Source organism: Oryzias melastigma, linkage group LG11 (genome assembly GCF_002922805.2).
Source record: "Oryzias melastigma strain HK-1 linkage group LG11, ASM292280v2, whole genome shotgun sequence".
NCBI classification, from domain to species: Eukaryota; Metazoa; Chordata; class Actinopteri; order Beloniformes; family Adrianichthyidae; genus Oryzias; species Oryzias melastigma.
The window spans coordinates 6,345,166-6,351,763 of NC_050522.1; the positions used below are offsets into that span (position 1 = coordinate 6,345,166).

General features: G+C 35.8%; 1 protein-coding gene across 5 annotated transcripts in view; it reads right to left on the reverse strand.

The window, feature by feature from the left end:
* Nucleotides 1-6,598, reverse strand: part of col16a1 (collagen, type XVI, alpha 1) — a 110,303-nt gene that overhangs the window by 81,478 nt on the left and 22,227 nt on the right. The gene's annotated exons all lie outside the window — the stretch shown is intronic.

Consider the following 6,598-nt stretch of genomic DNA (forward strand, 5'->3'; position numbering starts at 1 on the left):
GCTCAAAAAAGGTTGAAAAACACTGATCTAGTGTGAAGCATCTTTAGTGTTTTTCGCACATTGTCAAATAAACTACTAAATAAATAAAAATAAAGCAGAATTGTCTCAATTTCAAACAATGTGTTTAGTTTTCCTTTTGTACATTGTAAATTGTCCCAACTTGTTTTCTTGTGGGTCATTACTTTTAAAAACTGAACTAAAATCAAATACATCTAAAAATATATGCTAAAGCCTTATTAAGGGGGGGTGATGCGTGGTACACGTGTGGGCCGAACCGTGGCTAGTGATCCGTTACACCCCTACTTTAATATGATCCCAATTTGACCCCATACACTACTTTAGTTTTTAACAACAATTCACGTATTTACATTTTAATGGAATTTTTTCCCCCCTTTGTTTTCCAGAGTGATGAAAACTCAGAAGAGGCTCTGGGAGACAGTCTTGGGGATCTTTGTGATCCAACACACGGGTGCCGACCCAAGTGATGACCTGTAGGAATTATTTTGGATGATCTAAAACGTGCAGTTTCAATGTTTCTTTCGTCTTGTGTGTGCTCTAAATCTGAGCTTCCGACCAGAGTTGAAATACACATTTGAGGTTCTGAAGAAGATTATAATGGGTTTGGACGGCAACAAGTTATCCAATAAAGTCCTCAAAACAGAACTACCCCAGTAAGAGGCAGGAGGAAGAGTCATTGACATCAACTGACAAACAAAAAAAAGAAACTGAATCGGCAAACTGCATTTCAAGTGCCTTTTGTATTTTTCTAAGTTCAGTAACACATTTTGTAAAGTTCCGAATCAATTTTACGTTTTTGTAATATGTTCAGATAAAAGATAGTGATAATACAAGATTGAACGAATCAAGTAACAAAACCTTGCTCAAATAATGCTTCAATATTCTCAATTCAGTTTTTATTTTTTCTCGTATTATCATTTACACTTAAACTGTTCACTGTTAGCACTTTAAATGTGTTGTGCAGATGTTAAAAAATTACTTTGCAAGTGTTCATTTTTTGTGATTATTGTAAAAGTTTTGACTTTTTAAAACACAGAAACTGTAAAAATGTATATGTTGCTTTTCTACACATTTTCATATTTTTTATATTTATATATAAATGATATGGAAGGGCTTTAGTCTTAGAAAAATGTTCATACATTTTCTCTTTTATTTTATTTTTTTTTGTCTTTAAATTAAGACAAACTTATTTTACACAATATTTACTCTGTAGTTGAACATAAATATAATATTGAAAGAATTTCCTAGAGGGGACAAAACAAAACCCCTATTGGGTTTCTAGCATTTTCTAAATTCTAGCTTGTGTCTCTGGATGCCTGAGTGAGTATTTTTGATTTTCTACGCTCTCTCTTTCCTTGAATTCTTTCCTTTTTGCGTTCTCTCCACACATATTATGACTGCAGTGCAGCACTACAATGCAAAGCCCTCGAGTCTGACCCCCTGGCATTCATTTTCAGAGTAGATGCAGTCCGGCAGGCTGCATCTCTCGGCTCTGGTCAAGGGCATCGAAGCACACTAATACAAAACACACTCACACTCATGCAAAGATTCAGCCTTTGGATGTACTGTGAGATGAAGGCTTCACAACCAGCTTTTGCGAAACGCGCTCTCTGAAATGGCAAACACATCCATATACTCTTTGTTGCTCTTTTTCACCCTTCCTTTGCGCAAACAGCAGACAGATCTGCGCAGAGTCGTTGATGCTGGCAGCTGGTTTCTCCATGCTACAGTTAGAGTAACAGTGATTTATGACTGAGGGAAGATCAGAGGGAAACCAGCCAACCAGAGGACATCAAAACAAAGTCAGTATGTGTCAGTGGAAATGGGAAGAAGACACAAAAAAATGGGAAACAACAAAAAAGAAGAAACTTTTGATGCAACTGAATAAGTGTGTTAAATTTTAACTTTTTACAGTAATCTTTTGTTAAATGTGTTTATGGATAATTAAAAAAGCTGAAACAAAGTCGGTGCTGCCCTGATTGAGCAGGGATTTTTCTGTTCAACACAGACTTGAGCTGCAGGGCACAAAACCACTCAATAAAACTATTGACTTTTAAGTTGGCAGTTCTGGACCTTGGCCTTTTACAAACATGTCCTTCAAAAGCACTCAAAATCCACTAAAAGGTTACACATACACACAAATGATAAGATAAATCATGCGGTTTGCAGCAGGTCCAGACAACTGGAGATCTTTTCGCCCATCTTATTTAAAAAAAAAAGAAAATAAAATAAAAAGACAACAGGTAAAATAAAATAAAACATAATGCATTGGTATTGAATTGAATGTAAAGTCAAATTGAAATTTAAGTCCAAAGAAGTAGGCGAGATGAAGGACAAAAGCAGTTTTTTTTTTTGTTTGTTTTTTTATGTTTCTCTCTCTCAACGTTGCAAAATAATACTCAGAAATGCTCTGTACAAATATTTATACTGTTGGGAAAATATTTTTAATTGAGATTTAATTCTTTCTTAATTATTGGTTGAATGTTGCCTTATGTTTATGCTTTATGCCAGAGGTTTGCAACCTGCGGCTTCAGAGCCATGTGGCTCTTTTACCATAGATAAATAAATATGTTTCTAAAAGTTAAACTATAAAGTAAGAAGTGAGAAAGTTGTAAAGGGGAAAAAAGTAAACTATCTCAAACTTTAACTCATTTACAAATAATAAAAGGACAGCATCACAAGTCAAACTACAACATTTTGACACGTTTTTGTGCGTCCTGTCCTGTACTACAGAGAAATCAAGTTAGTATGAAGGCGCACCGAATTATTAAGCACATTTACTATTTTTGAAAAAATGAAGGAATTTTAAGTGTGTTCGAAAAATATGGCAGGGGTACTTTATTAGCTCAGACTTCATTTTGGTTTGTTAGATTTACACTTCTGATAGAGATGCACTACTATCGGTGAAACTAACTGTTTTTGTTTATGCACTGTGGATATTACACTTGCTACTGTTGCTGCATTGAAATGATCATATAGTGTGTCTTTTATTTTGAAAGGAACTTCAAAAGGCTATCATCTTTTAATGTTTGTGTTTTATTCATAAAAAACAAACAACAGTTCATTTATGCTTGTTAGAACAATAGCATAAATACAAATTAATGTTTCTTTTTTTTTTAAAGGGTGAAGGAAGACTTAGTAAGAAATCAACCCGAATGGCTCTTTCAGAGCTGAAGGTTGCAGACCCCTGCCTTAGAAACATGCACCCGTATGGATCAAACTCTGTAGTGCTTCAGGTCTTTGGGTTGTCCCGGCCCGGGAAGGATTGTTGACGAGAGCGGCTGTCTTAAAAGGAGTACAGGTGTGTCTTAGTGTTTTCCTTGAGGCTCGTACAGCCACCTTCAGGGACATCATGAAAATGGAACGTACCATTGCCAAATGGATGTGACCTTACGCAGCACTCTAGTCATTAGTGCAAGAGGACCTGGCCACAGAAAACGACGTGGCTCCAAGATGGTGCCAGACCAACATTAGCCAGAAAGCGAAGTTCAAAAGAAGACTCCAATACCAGGAAATGGTAAGGGTTAGGTTGAAGGGCTCTGGCCCCCCTTTTGGGCGATGCATGGTCCATTCCAAAACGGATATTCTTTATTTGTCCGCTGGGGTTCTATTGAAAGGTCCGTTTCCTTGGGTCAGTTTGTTGTTATGTTTGGGCACCATCTTGCCTGCAACCAGGTCCCTCTCCATTAGTTAGCGCCTCCTAAAATAATCCGTAGTCCTTGACCTTTTAAAGCTTTTTCCCATAATTTGCTATAATAAAATAAAAGTGCATAAATATGAAAAGACAAGGTCATGAACAATGTGAAATTTGTCTAAAAAACTCAAAGATCCAAAGATTTAAGTAAATTACAATTATGCGTCATAACTCTTTTTTTTAAAAACAAAGATTTCAAGCTAAAAACTTTATGAAATCTTTTTTTAATTAAATTATCTCATGAGGGGTCAGTGTCATTCTTATCTCATTGTAAACAGCTGATGGAATCGGTAAACCCACCGATTACAAGTGTTAACAAAATTAGATCATTCCGTTTAATTGAGAACTTCTGTCAAGGTTGTTGGAATACAACATTTTATAAATAAAGTTAGTTCTAAAAATGTTATTTGAAAAAAACCAAAACATTTTTCAATGTAAATCTGATAGCACTTTTCTAATGTAGTTTCAGACTCGATGTTAACTTCATACTGTTTTTCTGAGGGTCTGGAAGGGATTTGATGACTGAATGTGACATTTCTTATGCAACATTTTACTGTTAACACTGGTTCCCTTGGTAGTTTTGTCCTGAATCTCCCACATATTCGTGCCGGAACAAACCGCTTTCAATGTCTGGGCTTAAAAGTTTCACACAAAGCCAACATAAAAGAGTCTTGAAGATCTGACCAGTGAAACAAGGGAGATGGTTTTAAGCTTTAACTGATAAATGTTGCAGACTGCACTTTTCTTATTATTCAGCATTCATCATCATACAAAATGCCATTAAAAATGCTCTTAGCATTTAACCAAGGACTCATTTTTATCTGCTGTGCCACAAACTGGACACCAGCCAGAAAAGCCATCATTTCCAGGCAGAAAGCAGGAATAAATGGAGCATTTTCCTGCTGGATGGATTTTAGACCACAAATACAAATTCATTTTTTATCCTTGAGCTTTCCTCTGTGATGTTTTTTTTTTTTATTCTTTGTGCTTTTTGACGGGAACAGACAACTTTTACAAGCAGTGGATGCCTCACCTTTGCTCTTATACTCCAGTTAATTTATTCATCAACTATGGGGAAGCAAACTTTCAATGTTATATAAATTATACAATGCCGAAAAGGACCGTTTACTGTCATAGTTTCCAGCAATCTGTGCCTTATAGAATGAAATATTAAAGACCTATTTTTCAGCACAAAACTCAGGGGCCCAAAACTTTCAGATTGTAAAGTGGAGCAGTGAGTATTCTAACAAAGACCTCGCTCGCTGTCTGCATTTGTCAAAAATGCTGCACGATAAAAAGAGGATTATATCAAAATAGATGTTAAAATAATAACAGTAAACGGACTATAAAAGGTATGCAAACATATATATATATATATATATATATATATATATATATACACATATATATATATAATACAGTGTTCCCTGGTCTATTCGCGTTTCTTTATTCGCGGTTTCACATATTCGCAGATTTTTTTTGAGTCACGACTCTTCTGGTTGGTCAAAAAAAAACTCAGACAACTTGAGACGCTAATATGAAACTTTTGCGACCGAAGGAGGTGGTGAGGTTTATCTCCACACAGCAGAGCCTCTTCTGAAGCGCGGAGGGCGAGCACCCATCCGCGCTTCCCCTCTGTGAGGGGAGTGCCTCCTCCTCTCTCCCTGCATGGAGAAATGGCATCAGCTAACTCAGAAGCGACAGAAAAAAATCCTGATATCTTGAAGATTATCGCGGAGAATAATCCTCATTAGCCAGTGGGTATTATTTGATGGAGGAAACGTGCGTTCCTTATATTGATGCACAGCGAGACCAAGTCATTTTCTTCATCTATATGCATAAATATGCTGTCACTGTAGAACAGTCTTTTGGTTCTGAATTTAAAAAAACACTGTGTTGTGGAATATTCCAATGTTCTTTAATAACTGCTTTACAAAGCGTAATCAAAAGTGTTTTTGATGAGTATGGACATCCTTCGGGGGGGTTCTCCACATTCGCGGATTCGGTATATTCGCGGATGCCTCCAGTCCCTAACCTCTACAAATAAGGGGGGGATACTGTATATACATATACATTTTTAAGCCACTTATGGAAAAAAGGGATAGTGATACAAAGGCTACATTTTCTTAAAAAGCAAACAGACTTTCTTAGAAAATCTAATGGGCTCATGTAACACATATGTTTATTAGAAATACCTGGAATTTGAAAATATAAATGCTTCAAATTCCAAAGATTTGGAAGAATATCCTCAAATGGGATCAATCTGGCCTCAATTTTGTGTTAAAAACATAAAGATATATATCTTAAATTACTCTAGCAATTTGGAACATTTGTTGCCATCATCTAAATAATCAAATACAATTGTTACATATATCTGTATTTTTGTTTTTACTCCTTTTTTTGAGCATATCTTTCAAAAGAAATATGATTGTCTTCGAAAATCCAATGTGAATTTCTGAAATACTCACTTTGTCTGACTCTTGAGGTACATTTTCAGATGTTGAATTTTAACAGCAAGGTCACTTTGACCAAACCTGCTTCAATCAATGTGTTACACTTTTGTTTGTCTTCATCTAACAGGTTTTTTAAAGAGTTTATAAAGGTTTTGCTTATTAATTTAACATATTTTAAGGATAACCCAGAAAAATTCTAGCAAAATCTTTTGAGAAAAAGAAATAAAAGAATAAAATACAGTGAGTTCTGAGTGCAGACAGAGACTGACTGGCAGCCAACAGGCGAGGCTGGTGTTCTGGCACTGATTATTCTCTGTCTCAGTCAAACAAAAGTCGCCCAGGTAGCACAAATCACTGATAAAACTGACAGCAAGGCTCACTGGCATCAGAATTTCAAACAAATCCAGCACATCTAATTCAAGTAAGAGTGAGG